A 22,007-nucleotide genomic window follows, 5' to 3' on the forward strand; every position below is an offset into this window, starting at 1 on the left:
TCATACTTACTTTTTTAGATTAATTGCCACGGCTGAAGTTGAAGAGACCAAGAAACGTAAGCCGCGAAGGGGCACATCTTGAAGAGAGGGGGCTAGACCTAGCGATGCAGTTGTTCGTTTTGGTCGTCGCCTGTGAGGCCAGCATGCAAGAGTAAGAGGAAGCTAGGAGCAGTCTCAAAAAGGTAATAGGTCTGAAAGGGAGACAGGCAAATCGAGGGCTGTCGTTCCTCCACGTAGTTAAAGACCGAGAGAGTTGTCGGTTAAGCGCATGCATACGAGGGTTTGCGAACAGTAACAATAACACTGAAGCGGAATAAAAATAAGGTTTCGTGGAAGATGGCGTTAGGAAGGTATTAGGCGACGTGCCCGCCTGCCTAATAACCTAGCCCTAATTGCTGTGTGTAACGTTTCCAGACCGTTTACCCTGCAACGTATGGTGCAAAGTGCCGTATTAAGACCTTTCCCTTAAGGAAAAGAAGAAGAAAAAAAGAAAAAAAAGGGGGAAAAAGAAAACAGGGTAAAGAGAAAAAGATCATGCATAAACCTAAGCGTTTCACTGGAAGTAAAACGCGAGTTTATCGCTTCCTTACAGAGATGGAACCAAGGACAGCAAACGCTGACGAGGAGAAGAGACGGACGAGCGTTTGCTTGCGGTTAATACCGAAGGGACGGGATGAAACAAGGAAGCCAGAATGCAGCGGCCCCTCGATATCACCAGGAACTGCTACAGGAGGAGGCGTTCTGGCACGGGTAACTAGGGTAAGTATGGCTAATGACCGTTAGCAGTTATTTCGGCCTCCCCGAGGCAGCGCTGAGGACTGAGTAACCCGTTCCTGCCCTGTGGCTGCTGTTGCCTGTATCTGCCTTAGCTTTGCTTTGGCTGTTTCTCTTTTGTTTTGTTATCGTACACGCAGCTACGGAAAGGAATAGATGTCATACTTACTTTTTTAGATTAATTGCCACGGCTGAAGTTGAAGAAACCAAGAAACGTAAGCCGCGAAGGGGCACATCTTGAAGAGAGGGGGCTAGACCTAGCGATGCAGTTGTTCGTTTTGGTCGTCGCCTGTGAGGCCAGCATGCAAGAGTAAGAGGAAGCTAGGAGCAGTCTCAAAAAGGTAATAGGTCTGAAAGGGAGACAGGCAAATCGAGGGCTGTCGTTCCTCCACGTAGTTAAAGACCGAGAGAGTTGTCGGTTAAGCGCATGCATACGAGGGTTTGCGAACAGTAACAATAACACTGAAGCGGAATAAAAATAAGGTTTCGTGGAAGATGGCGTTAGGAAGGTATTAGGCGACGTGCCCGCCTGCCTAATAACCTAGCCCTAATTGCTGTGTGTAACGTTTCCAGACCGTTTACCCTGCAACGTATGGTGCAAAGTGCCGTATTAAGACCTTTCCCTTAAGGAAAAGAAGAAGAAAAAAAGAAAAAAAAGGGGGAAAAAGAAAACAGGGTAAAGAGAAAAAGATCATGCATAAACCTAAGCGTTTCACTGGAAGTAAAACGCGAGTTTATCGCTTCCTTACAGAGATGGAACCAAGGACAGCAAACGCTGACGAGGAGAAGAGACGGACGAGCGTTTGCTTGCGGTTAATACCGAAGGGACGGGATGAAACAAGGAAGCCAGAATGCAGCGGCCCCTCGATATCACCAGGAACTGCTACAGGAGGAGGCGTTCTGGCACGGGTAACTAGGGTAAGTATGGCTAATGACCGTTAGCAGTTATTTTGGCCTCCCCGAGGCAGCGCTGAGGCCTGAGTAACCCGTTCCTGCCCTGTGGCTGCTGTTGCCTGTATCTGCCTTAGCTTTGCTTTGGCTGTTTCTCTTTTGTTTTGTTATCGTACACGCAGCTACGGAAAGGAATAGATGTCATACTTACTTTTTTAGATTAATTGCCACGGCTGAAGTTGAAGAGACCAAGAAACGTAAGCCGCGAAGGGGCACATCTTGAAGAGAGGGGGCTAGACCTAGCGATGCAGTTGTTCGTTTTGGTCGTCGCCTGTGAGGCCAGCATGCAAGAGTAAGAGGAAGCTAGGAGCAGTCTCAAAAAGGTAATAGGTCTGAAAGGGAGACAGGCAAATCGAGGGCTGTCGTTCCTCCACGTAGTTAAAGACCGAGAGAGTTGTCGGTTAAGCGCATGCATACGAGGGTTTGCGAACAGTAACAATAACACTGAAGCGGAATAAAAATAAGGTTTCGTGGAAGATGGCGTTAGGAAGGTATTAGGCGACGTGCCCGCCTGCCTAATAACCTAGCCCTAATTGCTGTGTGTAACGTTTCCAGACCGTTTACCCTGCAACGTATGGTGCAAAGTGCCGTATTAAGACCTTTCCCTTAAGGAAAAGAAGAAGAAAAAAAGAAAAAAAAGGGGGAAAAAGAAAACAGGGTAAAGAGAAAAAGATCATGCATAAACCTAAGCGTTTCACTGGAAGTAAAACGCGAGTTTATCGCTTCCTTACAGAGATGGAACCAAGGACAGCAAACGCTGACGAGGAGAAGAGACGGACGAGCGTTTGCTTGCGGTTAATACCGAAGGGACGGGATGAAACAAGGAAGCCAGAATGCAGCGGCCCCTCGATATCACCAGGAACTGCTACAGGAGGAGGCGTTCTGGCACGGGTAACTAGGGTAAGTATGGCTAATGACCGTTAGCAGTTATTTTGGCCTCCCCGAGGCAGCGCTGAGGCCTGAGTAACCCGTTCCTGCCCTGTGGCTGCTGTTGCCTGTATCTGCCTTAGCTTTGCTTTGGCTGTTTCTCTTTTGTTTTGTTATCGTACACGCAGCTACGGAAAGGAATAGATGTCATACTTACTTTTTTAGATTAATTGCCACGGCTGAAGTTGAAGAGACCAAGAAACGTAAGCCGCGAAGGGGCACATCTTGAAGAGAGGGGGCTAGACCTAGCGATGCAGTTGTTCGTTTTGGTCGTCGCCTGTGAGGTCAGCATGCAAGAGTAAGAGGAAGCTAGGAGCAGTCTCAAAAAGGTAATAGGTCTGAAAGGGAGACAGGCAAATCGAGGGCTGTCGTTCCTCCACGTAGTTAAAGACCGAGAGAGTTGTCGGTTAAGCGCATGCATACGAGGGTTTGCGAACAGTAACAATAACACTGAAGCGGAATAAAAATAAGGTTTCGTGGAAGATGGCGTTAGGAAGGTATTAGGCGACGTGCCCGCCTGCCTAATAACCTAGCCCTAATTGCTGTGTGTAACGTTTCCAGACCGTTTACCCTGCAACGTATGGTGCAAAGTGCCGTATTAAGACCTTTCCCTTAAGGAAAAGAAGAAGAAAAAAAGAAAAAAAAGGGGGAAAAAGAAAACAGGGTAAAGAGAAAAAGATCATGCATAAACCTAAGCGTTTCACTGGAAGTAAAACGCGAGTTTATCGCTTCCTTACAGAGATGGAACCAAGGACAGCAAATGCTGACGAGGAGAAGAGACGGACGAGCGTTTGCTTGCGGTTAATACCGAAGGGACGGGATGAAACAAGGAAGCCAGAATGCAGCGGCCCCTCGATATCACCAGGAACTGCTACAGGAGGAGGCGTTCTGGCACGGGTAACTAGGGTAAGTATGGCTAATGACCGTTAGCAGTTATTTTGGCCTCCCCGAGGCAGCGCTGAGGCCTGAGTAACCCGTTCCTGCCCTGTGGCTGCTGTTGCCTGTATCTGCCTTAGCTTTGCTTTGGCTGTTTCTCTTTTGTTTTGTTATCGTACACGCAGCTACGGAAAGGAATAGATGTCATACTTACTTTTTTAGATTAATTGCCACGGCTGAAGTTGAAGAGACCAAGAAACGTAAGCCGCGAAGGGGCACATCTTGAAGAGAGGGGGCTAGACCTAGCGATGCAGTTGTTCGTTTTGGTCGTCGCCTGTGAGGCCAGCATGCAAGAGTAAGAGGAAGCTAGGAGCAGTCTCAAAAAGGTAATAGGTCTGAAAGGGAGACAGGCAAATCGAGGGCTGTCGTTCCTCCACGTAGTTAAAGACCGAGAGAGTTGTCGGTTAAGCGCATGCATACGAGGGTTTGCGAACAGTAACAATAACACTGAAGCGGAATAAAAATAAGGTTTCGTGGAAGATGGCGTTAGGAAGGTATTAGGCGACGTGCCCGCCTGCCTAATAACCTAGCCCTAATTGCTGTGTGTAACGTTTCCAGACCGTTTACCCTGCAACGTATGGTGCAAAGTGCCGTATTAAGACCTTTCCCTTAAGGAAAAGAAGAAGAAAAAAAGAAAAAAAAGGGGGAAAAAGAAAACAGGGTAAAGAGAAAAAGATCATGCATAAACCTAAGCGTTTCACTGGAAGTAAAACGCGAGTTTATCGCTTCCTTACAGAGATGGAACCAAGGACAGCAAACGCTGACGAGGAGAAGAGACGGACGAGCGTTTGCTTGCGGTTAATACCGAAGGGACGGGATGAAACAAGGAAGCCAGAATGCAGCGGCCCCTCGATATCACCAGGAACTGCTACAGGAGGAGGCGTTCTGGCACGGGTAACTAGGGTAAGTATGGCTAATGACCGTTAGCAGTTATTTCGGCCTTCCCGAGGCAGCGCTGAGGACTAAGTAACCTGAGGGGCTCTGGCCTGGGTTGGGGCAGAAGTGCAGGCAGGCGGGATCAGGCATTTTCCTCTCAGCTCTCCGAGCTGAATCCTAGCCCTGAAGGAAAAAGCACTGGGGGGAGGCTACTCGGACACCTGCCATGTCGAGGGCAGGGGCAGGAGCTGACCCTTCCCCGACGGACGGACGTACGGACAGACGCTGGTGCGGCGGTGACTCTTTGGATATCGTAGGTAAGGGGAGGCACGCTGGTGCCGAGCTCCAGGGCGGTTTGCCTGAACACGATGCCTGAGGCAGGAGGTTATGCATTGTGTCCGGGGCTGGGAGCTGGTCCCCGAGTCCCATGTACTTGGGAGTGCCTGCACTTGCCAGGGAGCCCGGTGCTGTTCCCAGAGCTGCGGGGAATTTCCCTTGCGTTGCCTGGACCCTCGGGGCTCTTGGGGGTGTTTCCCCTCATCGCGAGGGCTGCCAGAGCCCCTCCAGGGCTGCGTGAGGTCCCCGAACCGCTCCCGGATTTGCTTTTGGCACTCCACAGTGTCGCTCGTGTGCCTGGGGCAGCCTGCAGGCGCCATCCTGTCAGCCGCGTTGAGCCCTGCGGCGTGCCTGGTGACCCCTCTGGTGTGCGCCAAGGCCCTTCCTCTGTATTTTGGTCTGCCCCAGAGCCCTGCACTTGCCCTCTGATGCCCTCAGGACCCCTCAGTTCACATTCTGGGTTGCCCCCGAGCCCTCTGCGTGCCTTTCGGTGCGCCCCGTGGCCCCGTGTGTGTTTTGCGGCACGCCGCAGAGGTCTCTGTTTAGCTTTTTCTCCTGTCCTGGAGTTTTCTGGGTGCTTCTGGGTGTGCCCCAGGGCCCTCCTTTTGGTGCCCCCCGAGTCACTCTGTTTGCTCTATCGTTGTTCTTTTTTTTTTTTTTTTTTTTTCTTGACTTGTGTTGCACCCAGAGCTCTCGATTTGTTCTCTTGTGCTCCGCATACTCCCCTTTCCGCACTCTACACCCCAGGCAGGGCTCTCCCTTCAGCTCTCAGCAAGCTGCTGTCAGGAGAGTGGGGGTGCCTCTGCTGCCCTGGCAGCCCCAGCTGTCCCTGAAGGGGCTGATGGCCAGGCCCCCTGCCCAGTTCCTGCAGGCCCACAGCTGCGGGCCCTGGGGCTGGGATGAATGCCAGGGGGAGCTGGGTGGCAGGACAGGCCCCAGGTGGGGCTGATGGCAAGGGCAGGCCCACATTTGGGGGCTGGGGCTGCAGTTGGGGGGAGCTGGCGCTGGGGCAGGAGCTGGGCAGCGGAGCTGCCACGGAGCACGGCCCTTCGGGACCAGCCCGGCGGCCGCCCCGCGGAGGAGGTGAGCGGGGCCGGGGGAGGCGCACTGCAGGCTGCGGGTCCCGCATGTGCCGGGGGTCCCGGCGGCTGGGAGCGTCCCGGGGCCACGGAGGCGGGGGGAGGAAGGGGGTGCGCCGGGGCTGTGGTGCGGTTTACTGCGCGGTCGGAGGAGCGCGGGGGGGGGGGGGGGGTCTCCTGTGTCAGCTCGGGAGCGTGTCGGGGAGCGGGGGGAGGAGGGTCGTGGAGGGGCGGGGGCAGTGTCGGAGCTGAGGCGGGGCCGGTGGCGGGGGTGTCGGGGGAGCCCCGGGCCGGTGGTGGGGCCGGCGGGGCCGCGCTCGGGGCTCTGCGGCCGTTTCCGGGGGGACAGGGGGGAAGGGGAAGGGGGGCGGGACGGAAAGGAACGGAATGTGCCGAGGGTCAAAGGTGCCCCAGCGCTGCGGGTGGGGGGCGGGAGTTGGGGTGCGAGAATGCGGGGAGCCGTAGCTTTCGGCGCGGCATGCCGGGAGCAGTAGTCTTCCGGCACTGGGCTTCCGGTGGGGCCTGTTTGTTCTGAGCGCGGCATGCTGGGAGCGGTAGTCTTCCGGCACTGGGCTTCCGGGCGGCCATGTTGCTTGGCATGGCATGCCGGGAGCAGTAGTCTTCCGGCACTGGGCTTCCGGGCCGCCCTTTTCGCGTGCACGGTATGCTGGGAGGTGTAGTCTTCTCAGGCGGGGCTACTGGGTGACCATGCTGCGCCTCTCGAGGTGGCCCCGCGGGGGGGGCGGCGGCGGCAGGTCCCTGCCAGCGGGGTTCCCAGCGGGTGGCCGCGTGGCAGGCCAGGAGCTGTAGTGCCCGCTGGGTCTGTTCCTTACTGGACGTGTGTCACTCACGCCTGAGTCCCCACAGGTCACGGGGGACAGTGGAATGCCCCTGTTTTTCCCCGGTACAGGGCAGGAAGTGTTTTCCATCTCCGATGGTGTTGCAAGACAACCTTGGAAGCTCAGAAAGAGTGTTCCTGCTGTTTAAACTAGGCAGATGAGGAGGAACTCCCCCCCCCCCCCCTATTTCCTGGGAGGAAATAATTCTTTAATCAAGGCCATGCTAGAAGTGCTAAAGCCTTAAAGAAATAGAAAACAAAACATTTTGATTTACTATGTAGACGTTGCCAATTTAGCAAAGGAATTCGAGGTATCCCCGAACTGAACTGTCCTCATTATAATACAAGAAAATCACGCCCATAGGTCAGAAAGACCTGTGCCCGGGTGAAGACCCCTCCCCTGAGCATGCGTAGTTTTAAAATGGTGTGTAAGCAATATTAGAATTGTATGTAAATCACTAACCAACCGGTGTAAGAGGGAAAGTTGCAAACCTTGCAACTTGTATAAATGCTACTTGGAAAGCCGGGGCGGGGGGGGGAAGTTGCGCTTGATTTGTGGGGAAAACACCGAGCAGCCAGGCTTGCACAACTGAAATAAATAAGCAAATGTCTCTCCTGAGCGTGTCATTATTGGCTTAGTGCACAGCGGGCAACGAATCCGCTTTTCGGACAGCAGCGTGACCAGGCAGGGTTGTCCCCGGGGGCTGTGGCTGTCCCTCTTGGAAATGGGGAGGGCGGGAAGAGTAGGAGGGGTGCTGCGGGCTCCTGGGGGTCGTAGCTTTGCTCAGGATTGGGGCCGGTTAGGCAGCTGCTGGGAGGAGTAGCGGTGCTGGGAGGGCACGGTGCAGAGCTGTCCTGCTGTGCAGCGCAAGGGAAAGTCGACCAGCATCGTTGCTGTCCGAGGACCCTGGAACAGCCCGAGAGACCCTGGAACAGCCACCCCACGGACACCGTGTCACTGCCTCGCAAGGCCACTGCATGCAGGTACGTTTGACTACATCCGGCAGAAGAAATGTAAGCCGAAGGATCAGGGCAAATAGCTGCTTGTCTAGGTTTGTTACCTAGCGACGCACTGGCAAAGCTTTTTATGAACACCCGTACTCGATCGAGTGCGTATTCATTCTGTGAATATTAATTACTGCCAGACCGCGTACGTCACTGATGCTTTAAAGCAAGTCCGTGGCGCTGGGGTAGCACGTGTAGTGGAGGCTAAATGCAATAATACCTCGTTTTGATGTTGTTCTCTTATACGAAAGCACTTGGAGCAGATTAAGACATTTCTCGTCCTATTTTGTTTATTGAGTGGACCCTGATACTGGGGAGAAGCTGCCGTGAAGCAGACCTAGTAGTCAGCTTCCTTAGAGAAGGCGTCTTGTCCTGTATTTGAGGGCTTCCGGTACGTTTTGACAGACAGTAGTGAGTGACGGGTTTCCTTTGGACCCCCCAGGGAGCAGAAAGTTCTGCCGGGAAGGCAAAATGTTTCTTGCGGCTGGGTTGGAAGAAGCTGGCTGCTGATGCAAGGCAGTGACAATTCTGGGGAGTCGCGGGAAGTTTTGAAAAGACGGTCGTTCCCTTTGCTAGAAGGCTATGCACTTCGGTTCCTAATAGCTGTAGTAATGAAGCCAGGTAAGCGTTCGGGAGGAGCCCAAGCCACTTTTGTCTAGCGAGTATTTTGCAAGGGGGGCAGGAAAGCGCTGCGCCCTGCTCCTTGCTGCCCTCGCGTGTCTGAAAGGCGGCACTGCACGCGGGAGGGGGCGCGCTCACGGCTGCCCTCGCGTGTCGACAAGGCAGCACTGCAGCCGCCGGCGGCCACCGCTGCGTACGGAGACCGTTGCGGGCAGCCGGCGCACACGTGCGCGCTGCCGGTCGCCGCGTTGGCCGCTACTCTGCGCTCTCTCGGGGACGGGTAAGCGCAGGGGCCGCGCTCGTGCCCCCTGCCCGGTGCTCACGGACCGGGAGCGCTTTTCCCGAGAGGGCTTTTCCTTCTCGGTGCTTCCTGGGGGCGCGGGGACGGGCAGTGCCGTCTCGGAGCTGCTCCGCGGCGCTCTCTCCCCGGGGCAGCCCCAGCGCCCGCTCGCTGAAGCCCGCCGCTCTCTCGGGCGCGGGCAGAGCAGCCTCGGGGCGCTCGCTGCTCGGCCTGAGCGCCGGGGTGGCGCGGCGGGCTGCGGTTGGCGCGCGGGAGCCGGCCGGCTGCAGCGCGGCGCTGCGACCACGCGAGGGTGGGGCCATTGCGGGTCTGGGCTGCCTCGCGCTGCGCTCCCCCCGCCCCTCGCGCTCCCCCCGCCCCTCGCGCTGCGCTCCCCCCGCCCCTCGCGCTGCGCTCCCCCCGCCCCTCGCGCTGCGCTCCCCCCGCCCCTCGCGCTGCGCTCCCCCCGCCCCTCGCGCTCCCCCCGCCCCTCTCCCGCGGTCCTGGGCCGGCGCACGCGCGGTGCGGCGGCGCGAGCCCTGGGCGGCCGGCGCACGCGCGGTGCGGCGGCGCGAGCCCTGGGCGGCCGGCGCACGCGCGGTGCGGCGGCGCGAGCCCTGGGCGGCCGGCGCACGCGCGGTGCGGCGGCGCGAGCCCTGGGCGGCCGGCGCACGCGCGGTGCGGCGGCGCGAGCCCTGGGCGGCCGGCGCACGCGCGGTGCGGCGGCGCGAGCCCTGGGCGGCCGGCGCACGCGCGGTGCGGCGGCGCGAGCCCTGGGCGGCCGGCGCACGCGCGGTGCGGCGGCGCGAGCCCTGGGCGGCCGGCGCACGCGCGGTGCGGCGGCGCGAGCCCTGGGCGGCCGGCGCACGCGCGGTGCGGCGGCGGGCAAGATGGCGGCGAGCAGGGCGGGTGTTTTGGCTGGACGGCGGCGGGCGAGGGCAGAGGCGGGCTGGAGTCGAGCATGTGGGGGCCGCGGTGAGGCGAGGTGAGGCGAGCGTGCGTCTTCGGGTGGCCGCGGGTGTCGGGCTGTGTCCTGCCAGCCGGGGCCGTCGCTGCGTGGAGGCGGCGGGGCGGGGGGGGGGAGTCGGGCCGGGGGCCGCGCCGCGCCGGGTCTGCGCGGCGCCGGGTCTGCCGGAGCGCGGCTCTGACTCTCCCTTTTGCGTGTGTCGCCTGTAGGGCCCCGGTTCCTCCCCAGCGCGGGCCGGGGCGTGCGCTCGCCCCTGCGGACGCAGCCTGGAGGAGTGTGTGGGGGGTGTCTGCGCGGGGGTCTGGATGTCTCTAGCAGCGGCACGGCAGCCTGATGCCTCCTCTCGTCTGGGACGCGGGGTCCTTGGGGAGTTCCCTGCTGCCTCCTCTGGCGTTCTCTGCGAGCTCATAGATCCCTCCACCTCCTCTCCTCCCCCCCCCCCGCCCCGCTCCCCTGTCTGGTGGGGTGGGAGACCGGTGGCTGCTCCCGCCGAGCTGAGAGCCACGTAGGGCACCCCTGTATGCTCACTACGCATCTGGGATGGCACCCCTGCCCTGAGGGCCCCGCAGAGTCCCACCCTTCCTGCAACCAGCCCCCCCAGAGCCATTAAACCACCCACTCAACCACCCACAAATCCTGCCCCAACACCCCCACAGGCCCCAAAACGCCTCCGAGCCCTGCCGCAATGTTGTCACTGACTCCAGACCTTCCCCTGCACTCTGTGCAAGGCCCCAAACATTCCTCAAACTGCTGCCAGACCCAGTGCCCGCAGCAGTGAGGCGTTCTAACAAAGATGGGGTGCGATCTGCGTCTCCGCCTCGACTCAGTCCCGCTTTAGAGAAACAGGAACTTACAGCACTTCCTGGTGAAGAGTGTTGACGGGTGAATGTGCGGATGACAAAGAGACTTTTCTCTCTTTTCTTCTGAGCCGCCTCTCAGAAGCCTCTGTGTGTGCACGATGTGGCTGATCTGGGATAATCGTGCTGTGCGCAGTGCTTAAGGAGAACATTGCCCTAAAATGGAGGGCTAAGGAATAGCCTAAAAAACCTAAAAGGCTCGGGAAGAGCCAAAGAGAACACCGATGGGCTCTGAGAAGCCCCAGTGATGCTAGCGAAAACAGCGTGGCTTTTAGGCACCTCCTCAGAGCAGCAGCAATGTCTCGCTCCAGCCTGTGGGGCAATGGGGACTCTTAATTACCGCCTTGAATTACCACAAGTGTTGCAAAAGCAGAAGGGACTAGGGAGCATGCAGAGCAGGTTATGGACTATATGTCAAGTTTAAAGAAGCAACAAGCCCCTCTGCAAACAGAAACAGGTTTAGCCCTAAGTAATAGACGAAGGTAGCTGTGAGTAACGTGAAGCGAAGCGGTGACGTCAGTCACCCCGAAAGCCTCGGAGAAGCGGTCTGAAAATCTGGTACCCTCGCGGCCTCGGCAGTCTTTTTGGTTTGTTTGGCAGGGTAGCCCACCGAAGGGGGACATCTCGAAGAGAAGCAGCAAGACCTGGGGATCCGGTGGTTCATTTTGGTCGTCGCCTGTGAGGCCAGCATGCAAGAGTAAGAGGAAGCTAGGAGCAGTCTCAAAAAGGTAATAGGTCTGAAAGGGAGACAGGCAAATCGAGGGCTGTCGTTCCTCCACGTAGTTAAAGACCGAGAGAGTTGTCGGTTAAGCGCATGCATACGAGGGTTTGCGAACAGTAACAATAACACTGAAGCGGAATAAAAATAAGGTTTCGTGGAAGATGGCGTTAGGAAGGTATTAGGCGACGTGCCCGCCTGCCTAATAACCTAGCCCTAATTGCTGTGTGTAACGTTTCCAGACCGTTTACCCTGCAACGTATGGTGCAAAGTGCCGTATTAAGACCTTTCCCTTAAGGAAAAGAAGAAGAAAAAAAGAAAAAAAAGGGGGAAAAAGAAAACAGGGTAAAGAGAAAAAGATCATGCATAAACCTAAGCGTTTCACTGGAAGTAAAACGCGAGTTTATCGCTTCCTTACAGAGATGGAACCAAGGACAGCAAACGCTGACGAGGAGAAGAGACGGACGAGCGTTTGCTTGCGGTTAATACCGAAGGGACGGGATGAAACAAGGAAGCCAGAATGCAGCGGCCCCTCGATATCACCAGGAACTGCTACAGGAGGAGGCGTTCTGGCACGGGTAACTAGGGTAAGTATGGCTAATGACCGTTAGCAGTTATTTTGGCCTCCCCGAGGCAGCGCTGAGGCCTGAGTAACCCGTTCCTGCCCTGTGGCTGCTGTTGCCTGTATCTGCCTTAGCTTTGCTTTGGCTGTTTCTCTTTTGTTTTGTTATCGTACACGCAGCTACGGAAAGGAATAGATGTCATACTTACTTTTTTAGATTAATTGCCACGGCTGAAGTTGAAGAGACCAAGAAACGTAAGCCGCGAAGGGGCACATCTTGAAGAGAGGGGGCTAGACCTAGCGATGCAGTTGTTCGTTTTGGTCGTCGCCTGTGAGGCCAGCATGCAAGAGTAAGAGGAAGCTAGGAGCAGTCTCAAAAAGGTAATAGGTCTGAAAGGGAGACAGGCAAATCGAGGGCTGTCGTTCCTCCACGTAGTTAAAGACCGAGAGAGTTGTCGGTTAAGCGCATGCATACGAGGGTTTGCGAACAGTAACAATAACACTGAAGCGGAATAAAAATAAGGTTTCGTGGAAGATGGCGTTAGGAAGGTATTAGGCGACGTGCCCGCCTGCCTAATAACCTAGCCCTAATTGCTGTGTGTAACGTTTCCAGACCGTTTACCCTGCAACGTATGGTGCAAAGTGCCGTATTAAGACCTTTCCCTTAAGGAAAAGAAGAAGAAAAAAAGAAAAAAAAGGGGGAAAAAGAAAACAGGGTAAAGAGAAAAAGATCATGCATAAACCTAAGCGTTTCACTGGAAGTAAAACGCGAGTTTATCGCTTCCTTACAGAGATGGAACCAAGGACAGCAAACGCTGACGAGGAGAAGAGACGGACGAGCGTTTGCTTGCGGTTAATACCGAAGGGACGGGATGAAACAAGGAAGCCAGAATGCAGCGGCCCCTCGATATCACCAGGAACTGCTACAGGAGGAGGCGTTCTGGCACGGGTAACTAGGGTAAGTATGGCTAATGACCGTTAGCAGTTATTTTGGCCTCCCCGAGGCAGCGCTGAGGCCTGAGTAACCCGTTCCTGCCCTGTGGCTGCTGTTGCCTGTATCTGCCTTAGCTTTGCTTTGGCTGTTTCTCTTTTGTTTTGTTATCGTACACGCAGCTACGGAAAGGAATAGATGTCATACTTACTTTTTTAGATTAATTGCCACGGCTGAAGTTGAAGAGACCAAGAAACGTAAGCCGCGAAGGGGCACATCTCGAAGAGAAGCAGCAAGACCTGGGGATCCGGTGGTTCATTTTGGTCGTCGCCTGTGAGGCCAGCATGCAAGAGTAAGAGGAAGCTAGGAGCAGTCTCAAAAAGGTAATAGGTCTGAAAGGGAGACAGGCAAATCGAGGGCTGTCGTTCCTCCACGTAGTTAAAGACCGAGAGAGTTGTCGGTTAAGCGCATGCATACGAGGGTTTGCGAACAGTAACAATAACACTGAAGCGGAATAAAAATAAGGTTTCGTGGAAGATGGCGTTAGGAAGGTATTAGGCGACGTGCCCGCCTGCCTAATAACCTAGCCCTAATTGCTGTGTGTAACGTTTCCAGACCGTTTACCCTGCAACGTATGGTGCAAAGTGCCGTATTAAGACCTTTCCCTTAAGGAAAAGAAGAAGAAAAAAAGAAAAAAAAGGGGGAAAAAGAAAACAGGGTAAAGAGAAAAAGATCATGCATAAACCTAAGCGTTTCACTGGAAGTAAAACGCGAGTTTATCGCTTCCTTACAGAGATGGAACCAAGGACAGCAAACGCTGACGAGGAGAAGAGACGGACGAGCGTTTGCTTGCGGTTAATACCGAAGGGACGGGATGAAACAAGGAAGCCAGAATGCAGCGGCCCCTCGATATCACCAGGAACTGCTACAGGAGGAGGCGTTCTGGCACGGGTAACTAGGGTAAGTATGGCTAATGACCGTTAGCAGTTATTTCGGCCTCCCCGAGGCAGCGCTGAGGACTGAGTAACCCGTTCCTGCCCTGTGGCTGCTGTTGCCTGTATCTGCCTTAGCTTTGCTTTGGCTGTTTCTCTTTTGTTTTGTTATCGTACACGCAGCTACGGAAAGGAATAGATGTCATACTTACTTTTTTAGATTAATTGCCACGGCTGAAGTTGAAGAGACCAAGAAACGTAAGCCGCGAAGGGGCACATCTTGAAGAGAGGGGGCTAGACCTAGCGATGCAGTTGTTCGTTTTGGTCGTCGCCTGTGAGGCCAGCATGCAAGAGTAAGAGGAAGCTAGGAGCAGTCTCAAAAAGGTAATAGGTCTGAAAGGGAGACAGGCAAATCGAGGGCTGTCGTTCCTCCACGTAGTTAAAGACCGAGAGAGTTGTCGGTTAAGCGCATGCATACGAGGGTTTGCGAACAGTAACAATAACACTGAAGCGGAATAAAAATAAGGTTTCGTGGAAGATGGCGTTAGGAAGGTATTAGGCGACGTGCCCGCCTGCCTAATAACCTAGCCCTAATTGCTGTGTGTAACGTTTCCAGACCGTTTACCCTGCAACGTATGGTGCAAAGTGCCGTATTAAGACCTTTCCCTTAAGGAAAAGAAGAAGAAAAAAAGAAAAAAAAGGGGGAAAAAGAAAACAGGGTAAAGAGAAAAAGATCATGCATAAACCTAAGCGTTTCACTGGAAGTAAAACGCGAGTTTATCGCTTCCTTACAGAGATGGAACCAAGGACAGCAAACGCTGACGAGGAGAAGAGACGGACGAGCGTTTGCTTGCGGTTAATACCGAAGGGACGGGATGAAACAAGGAAGCCAGAATGCAGCGGCCCCTCGATATCACCAGGAACTGCTACAGGAGGAGGCGTTCTGGCACGGGTAACTAGGGTAAGTATGGCTAATGACCGTTAGCAGTTATTTTGGCCTCCCCGAGGCAGCGCTGAGGCCTGAGTAACCCGTTCCTGCCCTGTGGCTGCTGTTGCCTGTATCTGCCTTAGCTTTGCTTTGGCTGTTTCTCTTTTGTTTTGTTATCGTACACGCAGCTACGGAAAGGAATAGATGTCATACTTACTTTTTTAGATTAATTGCCACGGCTGAAGTTGAAGAGACCAAGAAACGTAAGCCGCGAAGGGGCACATCTTGAAGAGAGGGGGCTAGACCTAGCGATGCAGTTGTTCGTTTTGGTCGTCGCCTGTGAGGCCAGCATGCAAGAGTAAGAGGAAGCTAGGAGCAGTCTCAAAAAGGTAATAGGTTTGAAAGGGAGACAGGCAAATCGAGGGCTGTCGTTCCTCCACGTAGTTAAAGACCGAGAGAGTTGTCGGTTAAGCGCATGCATACGAGGGTTTGCGAACAGTAACAATAACACTGAAGCGGAATAAAAATAAGGTTTCGTGGAAGATGGCGTTAGGAAGGTATTAGGCGACGTGCCCGCCTGCCTAATAACCTAGCCCTAATTGCTGTGTGTAACGTTTCCAGACCGTTTACCCTGCAACGTATGGTGCAAAGTGCCGTATTAAGACCTTTCCCTTAAGGAAAAGAAGAAGAAAAAAAGAAAAAAAAGGGGGAAAAAGAAAACAGGGTAAAGAGAAAAAGATCATGCATAAACCTAAGCGTTTCACTGGAAGTAAAACGCGAGTTTATCGCTTCCTTACAGAGGTGGAACCAAGGACAGCAAATGCTGACGAGGAGAAGAGACGGACGAGCGTTTGCTTGCGGTTAATACCGAAGGGACGGGATGAAACAAGGAAGCCAGAATGCAGCGGCCCCTCGATATCACCAGGAACTGCTACAGGAGGAGGCGTTCTGGCACGGGTAACTAGGGTAAGTATGGCTAATGACCGTTAGCAGTTATTTCGGCCTTCCCGAGGCAGCGATGAGGACTAAGTAACCTGAGGGGCTCTGGCCTGGGTTGGGGCAGAAGTGCAGGCAGGCGGGATCAGGCATTTTCCTCTCAGCTCTGCGAGCTGAATCCTAGCCCTGAAGGAAAAAGCACTGGGGGGAGGCTACTCGGACACCTGCCATGTCGAGGGCAGGGGCAGGAGCTGACCCTTCCCCGACGGACAGACGTACGGACAGACGCTGGTGCGGCGGTGACTCTTTGGATATCGTAGGTAAGGGGAGGCACGCTGGTGCCGAGCTCCAGGGCGGTTTGCCTGAACACGATGCCTGAGGCAGGAGGTTATGCATTGTGTCCGGGGCTGGGAGCTGGTCCCCGAGTCCCATGTACTTGGGAGTGCCTGCGCTTGCCAGGGAGCCCGGTGCTGTTCCCAGAGCTGCGGGGAATTTCCCTTGCGTTGCCTGGACCCTCGGGGCTCTTGGGGGTGTTTCCCCTCATCGCGAGGGCTGCCAGAGCCCCTCCAGGGCTGCGTGAGGTCCCCGAACCGCTCCCGGATTTGCTTTTGGCACTCCGCAGTGTCGCTCGTGTGCCTGGGGCAGCCTGCAGGCGCCATCCTGTCAGCCGCGTTGAGCCCTGCGGCGTGCCTGGTGACCCCTCTGGTGTGCGCCAAGGCCCTTCCTCTGTATTTTGGTCTGCCCCAGAGCCCTGCACTTGCCCTCTGATGCCCTCAGGACCCCTCAGTTCACATTCTGGGTTGCCCCCGAGCCCTCTACGTGCCTTTCGGTGCGCCCCGTGGCCCCGTGTGTGTTTTGCGGCACGCCGCAGAGGTCTCTGTTTAGCTTTTTCTCCTGTCCTGGAGTTTTCTGGGTGCTTCTGGGTGTGCCCCAGGGCCCTCCTTTTGGTGCCCCCCGAGTCACTCTGTTTGCTCTATCGTTGTTGGTTTTTTTTTTTTTTTCTTGACTTGTGTTGCACCCAGAGCTCTCGATTTGTTCTCTTGTGCTCCGCATACTCCCCTTTCCGCACTCTACACCCCAGGCAGGGCTCTCCCTTCAGCTCTCAGCAAGCTGCTGTCAGGAGAGTGGGGGTGCCTCTGCTGCCCTGGCAGCCCCAGCTGTCCCTGAAGGGGCTGATGGCCAGGCCCCCTGCCCAGTTCCTGCAGGCCCACAGCTGCGGGCCCTGGGGCTGGGATGAATGCCAGGGGGAGCTGGGTGGCAGGACAGGCCCCAGGTGGGGCTGATGGCAAGGGCAGGCCCACATTTGGGGGCTGGGGCTGCAGTTGGGGGGAGCTGGCGCTGGGGCAGGAGCTGGGCAGCGGAGCTGCCACGGAGCACGGCCCTTCGGGACCAGCCCGGCGGCCGCCCCGCGGAGGAGGTGAGCGGGGCCGGGGGAGGCGCACTGCAGGCTGCGGGTCCCGCATGTGCCGGGGGTCCCGGCGGCTGGGAGCGTCCCGGGGCCACGGAGGCGGGGGGAGGAAGGGGGTGCGCCGGGGCTGTGGTGCGGTTTACTGCGCGGTCGGAGGAGCGCGGGGGGGGGGGGGGGGGGGGGTCTCCTGTGTCAGCTCGGGAGCGTGTCGGGGAGCGGGGGGAGGAGGGTCGTGGAGGGGCGGGGGCAGTGTCGGAGCTGAGGCGGGGCCGGTCGCGGGGGTGTCGGGGGAGCCCCGGGCCGGTGGTGGGGCCGGCGGGGCCGCGCTCGGGGCTCTGCGGCCGTTTCCGGGGGGACAGGGGGGAAGGGGAAGGGGGGCGGGACGGAAAGGAACGGAATGTGCCGAGGGTCAAAGGTGCCCCAGCGCTGCGGGTGGGGGGCGGGAGTTGGGGTGCGAGAATGCGGGGAGCCGTAGCTTTCGGCGCGGCATGCCGGGAGCAGTAGTCTTCCGGCACTGGGCTTCCGGTGGGGCCTGTTTGTTCTGAGCGCGGCATGCTGGGAGCGGTAGTCTTCCGGCACTGGGCTTCCGGGCGGCCATGTTGCTTGGCATGGCATGCCGGGAGCAGTAGTCTTCCGGCACTGGGCTTCCGGGCCGCCCTTTTCGCGTGCACGGTATGCTGGGAGGTGTAGTCTTCTCAGGCGGGGCTACTGGGTGACCATGCTGCGCCTCTCGAGGTGGCCCCGCGGGGGGGGCGGCGGCGGCAGGTCCCTGCCAGCGGGGTTCCCAGCGGGTGGCCGCGTGGCAGGCCAGGAGCTGTAGTGCCCGCTGGGTCTGTTCCTTACTGGACGTGTGTCACTCACGCCTGAGTCCCCACAGGTCACGGGGGACAGTGGAATGCCCCTGTTTTTCCCCGGTACAGGGCAGGAAGTGTTTTCCATCTCCGATGGTGTTGCAAGACAACCTTGGAAGCTCAGAAAGAGTGTTCCTGCTGTTTAAACTAGGCAGATGAGGAGGAACCCCCCCCCCCCCCCATTTCCTGGGAGGAAATAATTCTTTAATCAAGGCCATGCTAGAAGTGCTAAAGCCTTAAAGAAATAGAAAACAAAACATTTTGATTTACTATGTAGACGTTGCCAATTTAGCAAAGGAATTCGAGGTATCCCCGAACTGAACTGTCCTCATTATAATACAAGAAAATCACGCCCATAGGTCAGAAAGACCTGTGCCCGGGTGAAGACCCCTCCCCTGAGCATGCGTAGTTTTAAAATGGTGTGTAAGCAATATTAGAATTGTATGTAAATCACTAACCAACCGGTGTAAGAGGGAAAGTTGCAAACCTTGCAACTTGTATAAATGCTACTTGGAAAGCCGGGGCAGGGGGGGGAAGTTGCGCTTGATTTGTGGGGAAAACACCGAGCAGCCAGGCTTGCACAACTGAAATAAATAAGCAAATGTCTCTCCTGAGCGTGTCATTATTGGCTTAGTGCACAGCGGGCAACGAATCCGCTTTTCGGACAGCAGCGTGACCAGGCAGGGTTGTCCCCGGGGGCTGTGGCTGTCCCTCTTGGAAATGGGGAGGGCGGGAAGAGTAGGAGGGGTGCTGCGGGCTCCTGGGGGTCGTAGCTTTGCTCAGGATTGGGGCCGGTTAGGCAGCTGCTGGGAGGAGTAGCGGTGCTGGGAGGGCACGGTGCAGAGCTGTCCTGCTGTGCAGCGCAAGGGAAAGTCGACCAGCACCGTTGCTGTCCGAGGACCCTGGAACAGCCCGAGAGACCCTGGAACAGCCACCCCACGGACACCGTGTCACTGCCTCGCAAGGCCACTGCGTTCAGGTACGTTTGACTACATCCGGCAGAAGAAATGTAAGCCGAAGGATCAGGGCAAATAGCTGCTTGTCTAGGTTTGTTACCTAGCGACGCACTGGCAAAGCTTTTTATGAACACCCGTACTCGATCGAGTGCGTATTCATTCTGTGAATATTAATTACTGCCAGACCGCGTACGTCACTGATGCTTTAAAGCAAGTCCGTGGCGCTGGGGTAGCACGTGTAGTGGAGGCTAAATGCAATAATACCTCGTTTTGATGTTGTTCTCTTATACGAAAGCACTTGGAGCAGATTAAGACATTTCTCGTCCTATTTTGTTTATTGAGTGGACCCTGATACTGGGGAGAAGCTGCCGTGAAGCAGACCTAGTAGTCAGCTTCCTTAGAGAAGGCGTCTTGTCCTGTATTTGAGGGCTTCCGGTACGTTTTGACAGACAGTAGTGAGTGACGGGTTTCCTTTGGACCCCCCGGGGAGCAGAAAGTTCTGCCGGGAAGGCAAAATGTTTCTTGCGGCTGGGTTGGAAGAAGCTGGCTGCTGATGCAAGGCAGTGACAATTCTGGGGAGTCGCGGGAAGTTTTGAAAAGACGGTCGTTCCCTTTGCTAGAAGGCTATGCACTTCGGTTCCTAATAGCTGTAGTAATGAAGCCAGGTAAGCGTTCGGGAGGAGCCCAAGCCACTTTTGTCTAGCGAGTATTTTGCAAGGGGGGCAGGAAAGCGCTGCGCCCTGCTCCTTGCTGCCCTCGCGTGTCTGAAAGGCGGCACTGCACGCGGGAGGGGGGGCGCGCATGCGCATTGCGTTCCGGCGCGCTCACGGCTGCCCTCGCGTGTCGACAAGGCAGCACTGCAGCCGCCGGCGGCCACCGCTGCGTACGGAGACCGTTGCGGGCAGCCGGCGCACACGTGCGCGCTGCCGGTCGCCGCGTTGGCCGCTACTCTGCGCTCTCTCGGGGACGGGTAAGCGCAGGGGCCGCGCTCGTGCCCCCTGCCCGGTGCTCACGGACCGGGAGCGCTTTTCCCGAGAGGGCTTTTCCTTCTCGGTGCTTCCTGGGGGCGCGGGGACGGGCAGTGCCGTCTCGGAGCTGCTCCGCGGCGCTCTCTCCCCGGGGCAGCCCCAGCGCCCGCTCGCTGAAGCCCGCCGCTCTCTCGGGCGCGGGCAGAGCAGCCTCGGGGCGCTCGCTGCTCGGCCTGAGCGCCGGGGTGGCGCGGCGGGCTGCGGTTGGCGCGCGGGAGCCGGCCGGCTGCAGCGCGGCGCTGCGACCACGCGAGGGTGGGGCCATTGCGGGTCTGGGCTGCCTCGCGCTGCGCTCCCCCCGCCCCTCGCGCTGCGCTCCCCCCGCCCCTCGCGCTGCGCTCCCCCCGCCTCTCGCGCTCCCCCCGCCCCTCTCGCGCGGTCCTGGGCCGGCGCACGCGCGGTGCGGCGGCGCGAGCCCTGGGCGGCCGGCGCACGCGCGGTGCGGCGGCGCGAGCCCTGGGCGGCCGGCGCACGCGCGGTGCGGCGGCGCGAGCCCTGGGCGGCCGGCGCACGCGCGGTGCGGCGGCGCGAGCCCTGGGCGGCCGGCGCACGCGCGGTGCGGCGGCGCGAGCCCTGGGCGGCCGGCGCACGCGCGGTGCGGCGGCGCGAGCCCTGGGCGGCCGGCGCACGCGCGGTGCGGCGGCGCGAGCCCTGGGCGGCCGGCGCACGCGCGGTGCGGCGGCGGGCAAGATGGCGGCGAGCAGGGCGGGTGTTTTGGCTGGACGGCGGCGGGCGAGGGCAGAGGCGGGCTGGAGTCGAGCATGTGGGGGCCGCGGTGAGGCGAGGCGAGGTGAGGCGAGCGTGCGTCTTCGGGTGGCCGCGGGTGTCGGGCTGTGTCCTGCCAGCCGGGGCCGTCGCTGCGTGGAGGCGGCGGGGCGGGGGGGGGGAGTCGGGCCGGGGGCCGCGCCGGGTCTGCGCGGCGCCGGGTCTGCCGGAGCGCGGCTCTGACTCTCCCTTTTGCGTGTGTCGCCTGTAGGGCCCCGGTTCCTCCCCAGCGCGGGCCGGGGCGTGCGCTCGCCCCTGCGGACGCAGCCTGGAGGAGTGTGTGGGGGGTGTCTGCGCGGGGGTCTGGATGTCTCTAGCAGCGGCACGGCAGCCTGATGCCTCCTCTCGTCTGGGACGCGGGGTCCTTGGGGAGTTCCCTGCTGCCTCCTCTGGCGTTCTCTGCGAGCTCATAGATCCCTCCACCTCCTCTCCTCCCCCCCCCCCGCCCCGCTCCCCTGTCTGGTGGGGTGGGAGACCGGTGGCTGCTCCCGCCGAGCTGAGAGCCACGTAGGGCACCCCTGTATGCTCACTACGCATCTGGGATGGCACCCCTGCCCTGAGGGCCCCACAGAGTCCCACCCTTCCTGCAACCAGCCCCCCCAGAGCCATTAAACCACCCACTAAACCACCCACAAATCCTGCCCCAACACCCCCACAGGCCCCAAAACGCCTCCGAGCCCTGCCGCAATGTTGTCACTGACTCCAGACCTTCCCCTGCACTCTGTGCAAGGCCCCAAACATTCCTCAAACTGCTGCCAGACCCAGTGCCCGCAGCAGTGAGGCGTTCTAACAAAGATGGGGTGCGATCTGCGTCTCCGCCTCGACTCAGTCCCGCTTTAGAGAAACAGGAACTTACAGCACTTCCTGGTGAAGAGTGTTGACGGGTGAATGTGCGGATGACAAAGAGACTTTTCTCTCTTTTCTTCTGAGCCGCCTCTCAGAAGCCTCTGTGTGTGCACGATGTGGCTGATCTGGGATAATCGTGCTGTGCGCAGTGCTTAAGGAGAACATTGCCCTAAAATGGAGGGCTAAGGAATAGCCTAAAAAACCTAAAAGGCTCGGGAAGAGCCAAAGAGAACACCGATGGGCTCTGAGAAGCCCCAGTGATGCTAGCGAAAACAGCGTGGCTTTTAGGCACCTCCTCAGAGCAGCAGCAATGTCTCGCTCCAGCCTGTGGGGCAATGGGGACTCTTAATTACCGCCTTGAATTACCACAAGTGTTGCAAAAGCAGAAGGGACTAGGGAGCATGCAGAGCAGGTTATGGACTATATGTCAAGTTTAAAGAAGCAACAAGCCCCTCTGCAAACAGAAACAGGTTTAGCCCTAAGTAATAGACGAAGGTAGCTGTGAGTAACGTGAAGCGAAGCGGTGACGTCAGTCACCCCGAAAGCCTCGGAGAAGCGGTCTGAAAATCTGGTACCCTTGCGGCCTCGGCAGTCTTTTTGGTTTGTTTGGCAGGGTAGCCCACCGAAGGGGGACATCTCGAAGAGAAGCAGCAAGACCTGGGGATCCGGTGGTTCATTTTGGTCGTCGCCTGTGAGGCC

General features: G+C 57.7%; 1 long non-coding RNA gene across 1 annotated transcript; it reads left to right on the forward strand.

The window, feature by feature from the left end:
- The first annotated feature begins 14,651 nt into the window (after positions 1 to 14,651).
- Positions 14,652 to 16,268, forward strand: LOC135324211 (uncharacterized). The gene is made up of 2 exons (XR_010385568.1): positions 14,652 to 14,907; positions 15,318 to 16,268. It is a non-coding gene; the product is annotated as an uncharacterized LOC135324211 (long non-coding RNA).
- The last annotated feature ends 5,739 nt before the right edge of the window (positions 16,269 to 22,007 follow it).

This window comes from Dromaius novaehollandiae, chromosome W, assembly GCF_036370855.1.
Source record: "Dromaius novaehollandiae isolate bDroNov1 chromosome W, bDroNov1.hap1, whole genome shotgun sequence".
Taxonomy (NCBI): Eukaryota; Metazoa; Chordata; class Aves; order Casuariiformes; family Dromaiidae; genus Dromaius; species Dromaius novaehollandiae.